We start from the raw sequence: 17,207 nt of genomic DNA on the forward strand, positions 1-17,207 counted from the left end.
TTCACAAATATCCCCAGGATGGAAAGACTTTTAACAGAACTTAAGAACTTTATCCAAAACCAAATTTTCTTCTCCTTTTCTCAGCGTGTTTTAGGCAGGTTTGTAGCACTGCTGGCAAATTTCCAAGAGTTTGATTTGGAACATTACACGTTTCAATTAAAAAAAAATAATAATAATATTTTTAAAAATAATTTAAAAAAAGAAAGAGAGAGAGGAAATAAAAAAAAAAATCCATCTGAAAGATCAGAAAAATTTATCCTGTTCTTGTTTCGGTTTGAATTTTTTGGTTAATGCACTATTTATGTGGTGGTTTTATGTTTGCTGAATTTTGTTTATTAATTGGGAGATAGGATTTTGGGAGAAAAAGGTGAAACAGGCTCCATTTAAAAGTAAAAACAGATTTTATTAACATACACTGAAGAAAGAGAAAAAAAAAGAAAAAATGAGATATTCAAACACTTTTTTTTTTAACTTCAAACTGTTTGCTTTTTTTTTTACTTAATGCAGAGAGAAAACTATGATTTTTTGGTCAGTTGTTACTATTTAAATACAATTTTGCATTATTTTGGGAGAGGAGCTTTTTTAGAGTTTATGGAGAATAAGATATAAGAAAAGATTTGGCGGTTTTTAATGTCACAAATCTCCAACTGCTTGGAATTTCTCAGATTCTGTGCAGTTTTATCCATATAATAGTTTTTCAAGCTGCTTATGGGGCCTCTGAATGTTTGGGGTATTATTTTAAGAATGCTTTTTTAGGATCAAACAAGGATTTTTTTTTCTTTTATTTTTCACATTTACGCTAAACCACCACACACCAAAAAAAAAAAAAAAAAAAAAAAAAAAGAATAAAGGGTTTTCAAACTTTTCCTTGGGATCTGTCACCCCTGGCAGTGACTCCCACCCTCTGAGGCATTCCCAGTCAACAGCAAAGCCCTGGATTCTGCTGGAGACGGAAAAATGGACTTGCACAAAGAAGTTTGTGCAATTTTAAAATAGTTTTCCCTCAATTTCTTGTCTCCCTGTAGGAAAAACCTTTAGGATTTGTTTTCTCCCTAAAGGTTTCATAGCCAGAGGGTGAAGAGAGGTGATTTTGCTCCGCTCAGGTGAGGGCCCAGCCCTGAATCCAGCCCGGGAAGGAGCTGGAGCTGCTGGAGAGAGCCCCGAGGAGGCTCCAGGATGATCCCGGGGATGGAGCGGCTCTGCTGGGAGCAAAGGCTGGGACAGCTGGGAATGTTCAACTGGAGAGGAGAAGCCTTGGGGGGAGCTCAGGGTGACCTTCCAGGACCTGGAGAAGCTGCAGGAAACACAGAGAGAGAAACGATTTCCTATTTATGGAGGGACAGGACACAGGGAATGGCTTCCCACTGGCAGAGAGGAGGCTTAGATGGGATTTTGGGAAGGAATTCCTGGTGAAGGGTTGGGCTGGAATTCCCAGAGAAGCTGTGGCTGCCCCTGGAAGTGTCCCAGGCCAGGTTGGATGGAGCTCGGATCACCCTGGGATGGTGGAATTTCCCAGGATAAGCTTTAAGGTCCCTCTCAGCAAAAGCCATTCCGTATTTCCCAAGTACCCATAAGGCACACACATCCCCCTCTTTTTTTTTTTTTTTATTCTTCAGCACAAAAGATGACCCTTCCACTCCTCAAAATTATTGGAAAAGTTTAAAATGGACAAAGCAAAGCTCAATATTCACAAAAAAGCTCCAAAACAAACAGCTGAGCACCTTCCCAGCCTTGGAAACCTCCTGGAAATTCCTGCTCCAAACCCAGAGACTTCCCATTTTTTTTTAAAGAATGTTTCAGCTTCTTTTCTGTCAGTATTTGGTGCAGCAAAGGGAAATTCAGTCTTTGGAAGGCAGGAAGGGTCCCAAAAGCATGGCAGGAGCCAGGAGCTGGAATATTCACGCCATGTGGAAATAGGTGCTTTGCTCCTTGAGGGAACTACAGGAATTTTATAACTCCTCTGATAATCAAAGGCTGCTTGGAGTCCCTCTGACCTGCCCCCGCCAGCTTTAGCAGAGAGTAAAAATAGCGTCATTCTAATAGGAAACGGCAGATTTGGAACCATCCACGGGGGAATCTCAGCGGGATTTCACCGGAGCAAGGAGGAGGAGGAGGAGGAGGACATAAAGAGGCACTGTCTCTTCTCCATGCCAAGATCTCCTTCCCCTCTGGCTCCACCACCACGGTTTTGGCAAACCACCAGGGAAAAGGAGCAGGATGGGGCTGTGCAGGCAACCCAAAACGAGCCTCGGTGCTGTTTCCCTGGGTTTGGTGGGTGTCCTGTGGGGCACATTGTGGGATTTTCCTCCATCTCCCAGCCGGGCTCTGCTCCCTCTTCCCCTCTCCCTCCCTGCTCAGACACTATCGCTCCCAGATTAAAACAATAAATGACCCCAGGATCCCCCGCCGGCTATTGACACTGGCAATTACAGGGGAATTAAAGGGGTTTGTGTGCCTTGGAATCGCTTCAAAGCCTTGTGGGATTCCCACACATGCTCCCGGAGCTGTGGGGTCCCCTCGGGGTTGGCAGACACGCGGCCGCTTCCAAGTGCTGCCATTTCCTATGAGCGTGAGACGATTATTTCCCACTTACCAAACGCTTCCTGGAGCTCTCCAGCCAGGAAGGAGAGAGTCCAAGACAACAGAAATCCCCTGAAAAAAAGGGGTTGGCACAAGGGTTGGTTTCCTAAGGAGCTGTGTTTAATTGGATTTACTCCAGTTTCCGCTCCCCCAGTGCTGGGTGGGGTTCAGGGGGTGATGTCGTTGCTGGGATGTGGGGCTCAGCATCAATTCTAACAAATTCTATCTTAAATTCTATCAAATTCTATCTTCAATTCTAACAAATTCTGTCATGAGTTCTATCAAATTCTATCATCAATTCTGTCAAATTCCATCATCAGTTCTATTAAATTCTATCATTAATTCTATCAAATTCTGTCATCAATTTCATCAAATTCTGTCATTAATTCTAACAAATTCTATCATCAATTTTAACAAGTTCTGTCATGAATTCTGTCAAATTCCGTCATCAATTCTGTCAAATTCTGTCATCAATTCTATCAAATTCCATCATCAATTCTATTAAATTCTATCATTAATTCTATCAAATTCTGTCATCAATTCCATCAAATTCTGTCATCAATTCTGTCAAATTCTGTCATCAATTCTATCAAATTCTGTCTTCAATTCTGTCAAATTTTGTCATCAATTCTAACAAATTCTATCTTCAATTCTATGAAATTCTGTCTTCAATTCTAACAAATTCTGTCATGAATTCTATCAAATTTTATAATCAATTCTATCAAATTCTGTCATCAATTCTATCAAATTCCATCATCAATTCTATTAAATTCTGTCATCAATTCTATCAAATTCTGTCATCAATTCCATCAAATTCTGTCATCAATTCTGTCAAATTCTGTCATCAATTCTATCAAATTCTGTCTTCAATTCTGTCAAATTTTGTCATCAATTCTAACAAATTCTATCTTCAATTCTATGAAATTCTGTCTTCAATTCTAACAAATTCTGTCATGAATTCTATCAAATTTTATAATCAATTCTATCAAATTCCATCATCAATTCTATCAAATTCCATCATCAATTCTATTAAATTCTGTCATCAATTCTATCAAATTCTGTCATCAATTCTATCAAATTCTGTCTTCAATTCTGTCAAATTTTGTCATCAATTCTGACAAATTCTATCTTCAATTCTATCCAATTCGATTGCAAATTCTAACAAATTCTATCTTAAATTCTATCAAATTCTATTATAAACTCTATCAAATTCTATTTTCAATTTTATCAAATTCTATCTTCAATTCTATCAAATTCTGTCATCAATTTAAATAAATTCTATCATCAATTTTAACAAATTCTATCATCAGTTCTATCAAATTCCATCAAATTCTATCACCAATTCTGACAAATCTGCGAATTTCACACATCCAAGGAATTGCAAATGCCATGGGAGAAATTTCTCCCCATCTCCAGGGAAGTTTTAAACCTTAAAATCATGGGTTTTAAACCTTTAAATCATAAAATCAACCCTTAAGTCATGTTCCTGCTCAGGGAATTATTTTGCTGGTTCTGAACACGCTCAGACCCCCATGAACGCTTCCAAGAATTGTCTTCCCAACACAGGGTTTTTTTCTTATATAAAATCCCTCACTCCACTCTTTAATATCTCATTTTAACAGAATGAAAAACACGAGGAAAATGATGTTTCCCATTTTTACTTGAAATCTGGATTTTCTCTTCTATTCAGGTTCTGAATTCTCACGGGGACGGTCTTGGAGTTGAGGGTGAAGATTCCACTGAGGTGATTTTTGAAGCAAAAAGCCCTTTATGTTTTAGGATTTGGTAGAGAAAGAGCAGTTCTTAGCCACGGTGGTGTCTTTCTCATTAACAGAGGGGATTTAAATGCCTCTTTCTGGACAATCTGGTCCACAAGGATTTGCTTAAGAACATGGCAAAACTGGATAACAGGAGCAGGCTTTGAAGGGGATCCTCCTGTTTTTTTTCCACAGGGGAGTGTCATAATCTCGAGACAGAGGGAAGTAGGTAATAAAAGAAAAAGAAAAGAAAAAGGAAAAAGAAAAAGGAAAAGAAAAAGAAAAAGAAAAAGGAAAAAGAAAAAGGAAAAGGAAAAGGAAAAGAAAAAGGAAAAGGAAAAAGAAAAAGAAAAAGAAAAGAAAAAGAAAAAGAAAAAGGAAAAAGAAAAAGAAAAAGAAAAAGAAAAAGAAAAAGAAAAAGAAAAAGAAAAGAAAAGAAAAAGAAAAAGAAAAAGAAAAAGAAAAAGACAATAGAAGAGATTTGGGGAACAGGGAGATGCCTGCTCAAGGAAGTTACTGCACAAGCGAAAACAAATCCCCAAAATAATCAACCAATGACTTCTCATTTAATCTTGGATTATAGAATAATGAGGTAAAGCATTAAAAAGGAACTGATTGAATGGGAAGAGCCTCCTTTCCATCCCTGGAAGTTTTCAAGGCCGGGATGCTTTGCTCTTGCAGGCAAAATCTGTCTCCACATGTAGCACAAATCATCCAAAACAATGCAATGTCACCATAGAAGGTGTTATTCTAATTTTAAAAAAATCCATTTTATCCTAAAATAATTTTAAAACAGTGTTTTCCATGAATGCAAAAATCCAACTGAAAATAGTCACATGGAGAAAAGTGAAATATTCATCGGTTTAACCCCAAAATAATCCAAGGGGAAATCCTGGCAAGGAGCCATTATATCCAGGTAAAAAAAGAACCGGCTTTAAATAATGACAGTGACGTTTAATTTTCCTTGTGCTCAACTTTAATTTTGTGTATTTAAACATTTTTACACGGTTTCATTCTCTTGTGTGCACAGTAAATCACTGAGGATTTTTTTCCCTTCCTTGGCAGGTGATTCCTGCCTTGGAGTTTATGCCATCAGTTGAGCCAGCAGTGGGATATTCCAACAGAGATCCAACTCCTACTCCTGCAAGAAGGAAAAAAAACTGGGGATGAAGGTGCTGAGCCGAATACCTGCTGGATTTTGTGGAACTGTTTCCACAAGTTCTGGCGGGAATTCTCCATCTCTAAGTGTTTTCTTCGCATGTCTCTGCTTGGAGACAGGGATGTTGGTCACCCCAGACAATGAAATCATCCCATGAGCCGTCTGATAAAGGCTGGGAATGATCCCACATCCTATAGAAAGGACTCCACCCTCTCCTTCCTCATTACCAACACCACAACACACGGCTCATTTCGTGTCTTGTAAAGGGGAAAAAAACCCTCAAAACTCTGGAATAAATCTTGAGATTCCTGCAGACAGGGACTTGTTATTAATTCCCTCATCGGCCAATTAAGTCTGGCCTCGGCATCCCAGAGGGTTTTCCCTTCATGGATATCCGAGGGAGCCTCTCCCTGTCTCTAAGCTGTGGATGGTTATTTAGGTCCTCTGCTCACTCTTGGCGTGGGTTTGCCTCCTTTTGCAACACCAGTTACGGCCCCCCTGAGCCTGCAGCCCATAAATATTTGATATAAAACCGGGAATAAAACCCAGCCCAGCCCAGCTCCTTTGTCAGAGACACTGAACTCACCAGGGCACGGTCTGGCTTCTCTTCCTCACCTCCCTCATCACAGCCCAGCAGCTGGAAAGGAGGGGAAAATATCCACTTTAGGTTTGGAAGGATCCCAAAACGAGTTGGGTTGGAAGGGTCTGAGAGCTCATCTTGTTCCATTCCGTGGGCAGGGACACCTTCCACTCTCCCAGGGTGCTCCAAACTTCATCCAACCTGGCCTTGGACACTTCCAGGGATCCAGGGGCAGCCACAGCTTCTCTGGAGGGCCTCACACCCTCCCAGAGAAGAATTTCCTTCTCAAATCGAATCTAAATCCCTTTTTTTTAGTTTAAAAAACTCTCCTATCACTGCCTATCTCTCAAAAAAGAGATTCTGTGCTGGAAAAGTCAATCTTTTTCACCCCAAAGTCCACTGATTATTGCAATAAAAATATCACATCATTCCAGGCTTAGTCTCATTGTCTAAAACCTCTCCATGTCAAGTTAAAGAAGTAATTATACACAGAATATAATTTACTACTGCACAATGGAAACAGGTGAGGCGGATTCACCTTCCAGATGTGTTTTATGACCATAGAAAGAGAGAATGGAGATCTAGCTGGAATCAAGGAATGGTTTGGGTCAGAAGGGACCCCAAAGATGATCCAGTCCCACCCCTGCCACAGGCAGGGGTAATTTTCCCCATCCCAGGATGCTCCAAGTTCTGTCTAACCTGGCCTTGGACACTTCCAGGGATGGCCAGGGGGCTCTTCCCACCAAATCAGTTCCTTGTTCTTCTCCAAACCTTGTCCGGACTGGCCTTTTCCACCCTCTCAACCTCCACCTTCAGTGTCACTTGCCTGCCACCCACGGACCTGTCAAATGCCAATTCATGGAGAGAGGACTCGGCCGATTAATCATGGAGGGAAGCGAAAATCCCTTTTTATTTTTTGGGAAAAGGTGGCTGTTTAATCCCCCTCTCCTCTCCTGCCCTGCCTTTCTTCCTCTGGTTTCACGCAGATGTTAAATGCAGCTCTTCTGCTTCCAAATCAGCCCGAGGAGGAAAACCCTCAACCCCAATTATCTGGCCGCGGCCCAAACCCATTCCCATCCATTCCAATTTACTGAGAGACAAGAGCTGGCATGTTCCTTCCAGATCCATCATCGAATTAATGGCCATCAGAGGCCTTTCCTCGAGAAATGGGGAGTGAAAGTCACAAACTCGGCCAGGACATAAATAACACAACCGTGGCGTGGAAAACAAAACCACCATTTGCTGTTAGTTATGCACTCCCAGCCTGGAAGTGACAAAAAACAAACAAAAGGAATTTGTTATGTACATTGAGGTTGGAGGAGCGGAGGAACCACGCAGCTTTTGGGAATACTCAGGGAAAAGGGATCCGGCCAAGTGTATTTTCTGCCATAAATCTGCGTTTCTGCCTGCTGTTTGCTTATTACAGCGCAGGGGTTGTTGAAACTTGGGGAGCTGAGTGGCAGAAAATTGAAAATAAATAATCAAAAAGAAAGCAGCTTTTCCGTCTGCTGTCCTTAAAATCGATGAAGGGTGAAACCAGCCCCGAGCTGAAAGGGTGGGACTCAGCAGAATCCCACCGCAAGATGAGGAGTTGGGAAATTTATATCCAGGAATTTCAGGGTGGGGCTTCCAAAGTAGCTGGAGAGTGAAATATTTCTCAGCTCACTTTAGCCACTGGGAAGTGAAATATCCCCAACTGGTGACTTCCAATCACCTCCAGAAGGAGATTATTATACTTAACTATACTTAATTATTAATGCAATTATCTAAAAAAACCTGAAATTGCTATTTGGAGGGCTAATTGTGAGTCCATTCCTTCTGTTTCAATTAGGAACAGAAACTTAGGTGAGGAGAATCCTCAGGTGAGGAGAATGAGCAGAAATTCTCATCTGGAAGAGGTTTTTGGTTTGTTTTTTTTTCCATTCATGGAAGAGTTGATCCAGTACCCATTGAAGTCCATAGGTTCTTTCTGAGATTGCAATAAACCTTGGGTGAAATCCATCAGGTTTGAGCTGAAATCCAAGGAAATCACAGAAATATTGTCTTAAGAGAAGGGATCCCACTTAATCAAGTGAGGGATCAGATTGATCATTTTTCCAGCTCCACTAGTGAGGGGTCAACCTAGTCATACAGTGATATTTCATGGGATTTAGGTTTAAACTGGAAGAGGGCAGGGTTAGGTGGGATACTGGGGAGGAATTGTTTCCTGAGAAGGAGGAGAGGCCCTGGTAGAGGGTGCCCAGAGAAGTTGTGGCTGCCCCTGGATCCCTGGAAGTGTCCAAGGCCAGGCTGGACGGGGCTTGGAGCAGCCTGGGACAGTGGGATGTGTCCCCGCCCATGGCTGGGGTTGGGACTGGGTGATCTTTAAGGTCTCTTCCAACCCAACCCATTCCATGATTCCATAATTCCCAGATCTGAGATCCCCAATGGCATCTCCCAGGGTTGAGAGGTGGCTCGGGATCTCAAGACCAGCCTTCCATTCCGAGGGAACACCTAAAAATCACTTGGATCTCAACCTTCAGAAGGGTTTGAAAGGGAATGAGAGGGGTTTTGTGAGCCCTCGTGGGTGGGGTGGATCTTCATTTGTTGATGGGCCTGAAAGGTCTCGATGTCACAAAGACCAAGGCACAGAGTGAGGTTGGAGCCCATCCAAAGGCCTCTGGATCCCATTGGATCCCATCCCTTGGCCATCCTGGATGTCCCCACAGGGAGAAACTACACAGAGCCCACAGAAGATTCACATTGGTTTGTAGCAAGAGACTCCACAGTGATTAAATCGATGATAATTAGGCAAATGAGATACTCCCAGAAAGTGGATTCATCCAGGAAGCAATGACAGCTTCAGAGACCAGGCTTGAAGCCAGAACAGCTCCCAGTGACATTAAAAGTCACTGGGTTTCAACAGGAAAAATTGAGAAACAAAGGAAAAGGAAAAGGAAAAGGAAAAGGAAAAGGAAAAGGAAAAGGAAAAGGAAAAGGAAAAGGAAAAGGAAAAGGAAAAGGAAAAGGAAAAGGAAAAGGAAAAGGAAAAGGAAAAGGAAAAGGAAAAGGAAAAGGAAAAGGAAAAGGAAAAGGAAAAGGAAAAGGAAAAGGAAAAGGAAAAGGAAAAGGAAAAATTAAATAGAAGAGATTTGGGAAACAGGGAAGCATAGCTGCTCAAGGAAGTTACTGCATAAGTAAAAAAATAAAAAAAAAATCCACCAATGACTTCTCATTCAGTCTTGGATTACAGAATAATGAAATAAGGATTTAAGGAGAGATTGGGAATGGAGAGGAGCAAAGATCTCTTCTGTAACAACACTGAAGACACAGAAGGTCTGGGAGAGAATATTTGCCAGGTTTTTGGGGTTACTTCTTAGAAAATCAAATTGACCCTCATAATGATTAGCCATTTAACTCTGATGAGGATGATAGGTTTACAATAAATACAATATTTTATGGTATTCGACCAAAAATGAAAAAAAAAAAAAAAAAAAAGGAAAAGAATTGATAAAAATGCTTTATCCACATTTTAGAAAAGCAAAACAGGTCCTCTTCAGTTCAGCTCTAAGAACTAGGACAGGGCTTTAATTTTCCTAAATTAATTTGCTGAAATGTAATGGCCAAATGACCAGGAAATTCTCAGAAGAGGAAGGGAATAAATGAGGTTAAAAGGGAATTGATCTCCTTAAAAAATTTCACTGCAAAATAAAGGAATAAAACAAAGAACTGACCCTGATGCCACCAAAACCCACCCTCACATCCAGGGAAAGTCTGATATACCCCCACTCATCATATTCCTGGGATATTTTAATTTTCCCCTTACGTAACTGAGACCTGAACGTTTATAGGAATCCAGTGTAGAAAATCTTGGAAAACTTCAGACTGACTCAAATTGGTTGAATAAAGAGCAATAAATGAGGAAAGGAGGAACTTCACAAAAAAAAAAAAAAAAAACATTTAAAGCACAGAATATTCCCATCAGAAAACTTGTAGGAAACTTGCTGCTTTCTTGGAAAGCAGGGATGACTGGAAATCCCCACAGAATGATAATTTTCTGGAAGACAACTTTTAAGACCAGCTAAATCCTGAGGCTGGTCAGAAGGAGAAAGGAACGTTGAGGGGAGAAGTTGAAGGAATCACCCCAAAAGTGGAAGAGGGACCCTATAGGAGAGTTGTTCCATCCCTGGGAATTCTGCACGTTTGGATGGCGATTAGAATTCTTCATCGAGGACCACGTTGTCTCTCGGGTGATGTAACCAAAAATGTTTATTCTATTCCATCTGTTGAAACCGGCTAGGGAGGTGTTTTCGTTATCTCTTGTAACTCCAGGGAGAAGGGGGCGGCTGTCTTCTGATAATGGGGCAGCTGGTAAAACCGGGTGGGGCAGTGTTCTTATCTCCTCCAGGACTCAGCCCTACTTAACCCCCACGGTCTTTATCTCTTCCAGGACCCATCCCTCATAGTCCCCATGGTCTTTATCTCTTCCAGGACCCATCCCTCATAACCCCCATGGTCTTTATCCTTTCCAAAACCCATCCCTCATAACCCCCCCACGGTCTTTATCTCTTCCAGGACCCATCCCTCATAGCCCCCATGGTCTTTGTCCTTTCCAAAACCCATCCCTCATAACCCCCCCATGATCTTTATCTCTTCCTGGACCCATCCCTCATAGCCCCCCCATGGTCTTTAACCCTTCCAGGACCCATCCCTCATAACCCCCATGGTCTTTATCTCTTCCAGGACCCATCCCTCATAACCCTCCCACGGTCTTTATCTCTTCCAGGACCCATCCTTCCTCCGGGGGATATCTGCTGTTCATGGTCCATTCAGGCTCACTGCAGGGCTGATACAATTCCATCATCCCACTGGGAGAGGCACCACCCAGGGAGAGGAGCCCAGCATTCCCACCTGGATAAAACCTGAGATGTAGGGATACCAGACACTGGTTTTTCCACTGGATTCCCCAAGGAAGACCAGACCCATGTCACCACCACTGGACCCTTTTTCCACAGGAACATCTCTGCTCCAACAGACCCACATCTGTCACTGCAGGATGATTTATTTGGATTGCTCCCAACACCCTGACCAACAGGGTGTCAGGTCGTATTTCTGACTCTGTCAGTGTTTCTAGAATTTTTGTTTGTTTGCTTGCTTGTTTCTTTTTTTTCTTTTGTACTATTTCAACATTTGTATTCTTAATATTCCTGGTAAAGAATTGCTATTCCTACTCCCAAATCTTTGCCTGAAAGCCTCTAATTGCAAATTTATAATAATTTGAAAAGGGCGGGGGGTGGTTTGCATTCTCCACTCCAAAGGAAACTCCAGATTTCTTTGTCTTCCCAAACCAAGACACATTTCTCCCTGAATCCTCGTTAATTTGGGTCATTCCAGCATCTGCCCTGGGATCGATTTCATCCATCAATCCTGGTGGATCCACCACCCCAGGTGATCCACCATGGAGTGGTGGATTCATCGGGATTGTTGCTCTGCTCCCCAGATTAATTCCATATGTGGCTCACACCCTAAATCCCACAGAGCACAGACTGAGCAATGGGAGCACCTAAAGGAACAGGGATGATGTTGGGAATTTTCTGGAATGCTCCCACAGCCGGACCCTGGTGCCTGTAGCTATTTGTGGGAAAGCCAAGGAATAATTCCCGCTTTTCTCTAGGAATAAGAGTGATAGTAGCGACTTTGGCCAATTCTCTGGTTTTTTACAGGTTTTCCTTGGCCTCTCCTACCCAAAATTAACAGTTGGTTTCCTGTTCAGATCCTTCAAGTGGCTAAAAATGATTAACACCCCATGATTAATGCAAATATCAGATAATTGTTGATTTTTTTATGGCATTAATTGACAACCGAGTGAAGAATTTCTTTCAAAACACTGCAAAATCTCTTTTACCCTCCCATTTTTCTTTCAGTTTGGAGAGTTTCAGCCCTGTGCTCCCAAATCCCAGCGTGGGGAAGTGCCAAGCTCCGCTTTCTCCGGGCATATGATTCCCATTTTGGGACACACTGGGATGGATCCACATCAAAAAAAAAAACCAAAAACCTTTAAACAGAGCAACTCTTCAAACGAGCTCAGAGCTCCGGCACAACCCGGGGTTTTAATTTGCCAGCTCTAAACAAATTAGGAACCTTAAATAAACATCTTCTCCTTGAATAAACATCTTCTCCTTCCTCAAACCGGTCAAAGGCGAGGGAAAGCACCCGGCTGCTTTCAATAAAATCAAAGACAGTCCCAGATGGCAAAGTTTATTTGTTGTTTTCCAAAGGGAATTTTCGTTTGGATCTAAGATCGGTAATTTCTTTTCTTACTTGATTTCCCTCCAGCAGTTTTCCCAGTCTGGATACTCAGGCAGCCCCAAGCTGGAATTCTCATCTGGAAGAGTTTTTTTGCCATTCATGGAAGTGCTGATCCAGTGCCCATCAAAGTCCATAGGAATCTTTCTAATATTCCAATAAATTTTGAGTGAAATCCATAGGGTTTGAGCTAAAATCGAGGGAAATCACAGCAAGATTCTCTTCAGAGAAGGTTCCTGAGGCTCTTTGAAAGCTGTGGACCTGTTCTGACAGAGGCTTCACACAAATCAAAACATTTAAATTAATAAATTATTATTTAAATTAAACAATAATTAATTATTTTTTAAAAATATATATTGATTTTTAAATATATGGAAGTAAAACCAATGAATTCTTTCGGTGTGAAGTTGGGGGTATTTAAAAATTTATTGTCCTTTTTTCACCCTCTCGTAATAAAGAGGGAAGAAATGAAATTAAAAAAAGAAAATGTTAGATCTGTTTTATAAAGGGTTTAAATGTAGTTTTTGGGATATGGGATTTCGTCCTGGACTGGAGAAATGGTTTTGTGACTGGATATGGGATTTAATCCTGGTCTAGGGAAATAGGTTTGTGACTGGAAATGGGATTTAATCCTGGTCTAGGAAAATGGGTTTGTGACTAGATATGGGATTTAATCCTGGACTGGAGAAATGGTTCGTGACTGGATTTGGGATTTAATCCTGGTCTAGGAAAATGGGTTTGTGACTGGATATGGGATTTAATCCTGGACTGGAGAAATGGGTTTGTGACTGGATATGGGATTTAATCCTGGTCTAGGAAAATGGGTTTGTGACTGGATATGGGATTTAATCCTGGTCTAGGGAAATGGGTTTGTGACTGGATATGGGATTTAATCCTGGTCTAGGGAAATGGGTTTGTGACTGGATATGGAATTTAATCCTGGTCTAGGGAAATGGGTTTGTGACTGGATATGGGATTTAATCCTGGTCTAGGGAAATGGGTTTGTGACTGGAAATGGGATTTAATCCTGGACTGGAGAAATGGGTTTGTGACTGAATATGGGATTTAATCCTGGTCTAGGAAAATGGGTTTGTGACTGGAAATGGGATTTAATCCTGGTCTAGGAAAATGGGTTTGTGACTAGATATGGGATTTAATCCTGGTCTAGGGAAAGGGGTTTGTGGCTGGATATGGGATTTAATCCTGGACTGGAGAAATGGTTCGTGACTGGATTTGGGATTTAATCCTGGTCTAGGAAAATGGGTTTGTGACTGGATATGGGATTTAATCCTGGTCTAGGGAAATGGGTTTGTGACTGGATATGGGATTTAATCCTGGACTGGAGAAATGGGTTTGTGACTGGATATGGGATTTAATCCTGGACTGGAGAAATGGGTTTGTGACTGGATATGGGATTTAATCCTGGACTGGAGAAATAGGTTTGTGACTGGATATGGGATTTAATCCTGGTCTAGGAAAATGGGTTTGTGACTGGATATGGGATTTAATCCTGGTCTAGGGAAATGGGTTTGTGACTGGATATGGGATTTAATCCTGGACTGGAGAAATGGGTTTGTGACTGGATACGGGATTTAATCCTGGTCTAGGGAAATGGGTTTGTGACTGGATTTGGGATTTAATCCTGGTCTAGGAAAATGGGTTTGTGACTGGATATGGGATTTAATCCTGGACTGGAGAAATAGGTTTGTGACTGGATATGGGATTTAATCCTGGTCTAGGAAAATGGGTTTGTGACTGGATATGGGATTTAATCCTGGTCTAGGGAAATGGGTTTGTGACTGGATATGGGATTTAATCCTAGTCTAGGGAAATGGGTTTGTGACTGGATATGGGATTTAATCCTGGTCTAGGGAAATGGGTTTGTGACTGGATATGGGATTTAATCCTGGTCTAGGGAAATGGGTTTGTGACTGGATATGGGATTTAATCCTGGTCTAGGGAAATGGGTTTGTGACTGGATATGGGATTTAATCCTGGTCTCCTGAGCTGGATTAAGTCCTCCTGGGCTGGGAGCCCCTGGCTGAGCAGATTTGTTTTGTCCTGTGGAGTGTCAGGTCCTGAGTATGAGCCCTCTGCCTGGTTCTGACCTGCTGGCTTTAAAATCAGCATTTTATCCCAAATTTCCTTGGCATTTCTTTGATATTTTGGCTTTGTTCACTTTTAGAGGTGAGAGACAGCCTGTGGTGATCCCACCCTGCTGTGGGGGTCATTCCTTATCCTGGAATTCCTTATCCCAACAATCTCCTGGAAAGCACCAGGAGATCAGGGCTGACGGTTCCATTAATTTCTTCCCCAGACTGAGGGAAAATGTTGGATCTTTAACAAAAAGAAAAGCAAGTCATGGTTCTCCTGCAGGAAAAGTAAATTCAGTCCATTGGATCAGATACGTGGGGATTCCCCCGTTAAAACCCTAAAAAATGTGCAAACAGAACTCAAATCTTTCGAGATAAAAGAACTCAGATGATTTAATAAATAAAGCACCATTTTTTTTTTCAAAGATCAACCTTTTATTTTGCAATTTTTCCAACTTCCCTTTCAACTGACCAGACAGATAAAAGTGGTGCCTAAAAGTTTCTCTGTGAGGAAATTTGAAGTGAAAAACAGGGAGGAATTTTTTTTTTTTTTAATGGAGTTATTTTGCTGAAATAGAGGATTTAATTTGGAAAAAAAAAAAAAAATTCCCTTCAGGAAAACTGCTCAGTCTTGGGTGGAGAGGAGGTGGATAAGAAATGAGATATAAAATGCTGGTGGAAAGTTATTGTAATAGCTTGAGTAATAAATGCACGGCTTCAGTAATGCATCCATGATTTTATTGGTGTATCCAGTATTGTTTTACAGCACATTTAGTGGCCCCAGAAGATGTGGAGGTGGTCTTGCTCTGCTGGAGCTCAGATCCTGGGGATCAGGCACAAAAATCCCACCCAGAAGCAGAGCACGAGGAGCTGAGAGGAAAAACCACTGCGAAACAAGCTCTAATTAGGGGATTAATGAGCAGAAAGGGTAATGAGGCACCCAAAGGAGATGCCCACCCCAAAAAAAGAAAGAAAAGAAAGATCCTGAAAAGAGCACATCCTTCCTTTCATTCCCATGGAGGTTCCTTGGCATAATCTGGAAGCCGACATGGAGAAAACATGGATAAAACTGAGTCTCTCTCTTCCCGCTTTAGGAAGAGGAAAAACCACTCTGAAATAAGGTCTAATTAGGGGATTAATGAGCAGAAAGGGTAATGAGGCACCTAAAGGAGATGCCCACCCTAAAAAGAAAGATTCTGAAAAGATCACATCCTTCATTTCATTCCCATGGAGGTTCCTTGGGATAATCTGGAAGCCGACATGGAGAAAAGTGAGTCTCTCTCTTCCTGCTTTAGGAAGAGGAAAAACCACTGCAAAACAAGCTCTAATTAGGGGATTAATGAGCAGAAGGGGTGATGAGGCACCCAAAGGAGACGCCCACCCCAAAGAGAGCATATCCTTCATTTCATTCCCATGGAGGTTCCTTGGGATAATCTGGAAAATTACATGGATAAAAGTGAGTCTCTCCCTTCCTGCTTTAGAGTTTTTTGGCTTTCTTTCCTCTTTTGTTATTTACGGGGTTGGTAACCCAGTGGATGGGATTAATCAGTGCAGGAGCAGCAGGGCTTGGCTCTGGCTCCCAGTGGAGCAAGATCCTGGAAAAGATCGGCCGGGGTGGAAAGAGGGAACAACAAAGAGGAGGGAAGAGGGAGAGCTGGGATGTGGGATGATGACAGCTACAGAGCCCTCACTGGGTCAGGGACTGAGGTCAAAAAGCTTCGGGTCAAAGTCAAGAAGAGTCTTTTAACCTTTCTAAAGGTTAAAGCTTTTATCCTTTAACCTTTCCAGAGTTTTGGAATCAAAATTCCTTGTGCAAGGAAGAATTCTCAAAACAAAATTTGCTGTACAATGAAGAGTTTCAGAATTAAAATTCCCTGTGCAAGGAAGAGTTCTGAAAACAAAGGTTAAATCTTTTAACCTTTCCAAAGCTGGGATCCTCAACCTGTGATGGGTTCTGATCCGGAAAACTCAAGGAATAAACAGCAAGAAACCTCAAAAATAATTTTGGGTTCACCAAAGGGTGAGGGAGGTTTAGTCCGTGTGGAAACCTGGAGAGATCCATAAACCAGAAGAGGTGGAGCACCAGCACAGAGAATTCCGCTGTCTTTTTCCTCCACCTGAACTCCACGAGCTCTGGAGTCTTCCTTAAAATCTGCTCCCTCAGCACACTTGCAGAAGGAACCAGGAATGGTTTGTGAACAGACAAACACATAATTCCCAAATATTTTGATGAAATTTTTTTTCTTCTGTGTTCATTCAAGCAGGAACTACTTTACACAACTGAAAATTTTACCTGTGCAGGGAAATATCGGTGGAAAAAAATTCCCAAACAATTAGACAGATGTGCAAAACCATGGGAGGGATCCCAGAATTTGCTGGACCGTCCATGCACATTTATCCCCTGGAGTCAAACCTCAAGGTGACCAAACTGGGACTATTTCACGACCAGCTTTAAGTGCTGTTTAAGCTTTTTCGCATCCTCTGGGGAATATTCTGGGTGTAGCTTCAGCCTGCCCATCAGTGCCAGCCTCTGTTTATCCCATAACTGCCCTATGAGAGGCCTGAGGAATATCTGATCCTGCATGGAAGCACCAAAATCTGGACAGGACAGGGAATCTCTGAGGCAGCATCTCCCAGGAGCGCTCTGAATTTCAATCTCCTCCAAAAGAAGAGAAGAAAGAAGAAAGTCTCATCGAAAGAAGTCTCATCTTTCCTTCCTGCCAGAGTTCCAGGCTAATGATAATAACTTTAAA

The sequence above is a fragment of the Chamaea fasciata genome, unplaced genomic scaffold, assembly GCF_029207755.1.
Source record: "Chamaea fasciata isolate MVZ Bird 193981 ecotype frontalis unplaced genomic scaffold, bChaFas1.0.hap1 SCAF_1, whole genome shotgun sequence".
NCBI lineage: Eukaryota > Metazoa > Chordata > Aves > Passeriformes > Sylviidae > Chamaea > Chamaea fasciata.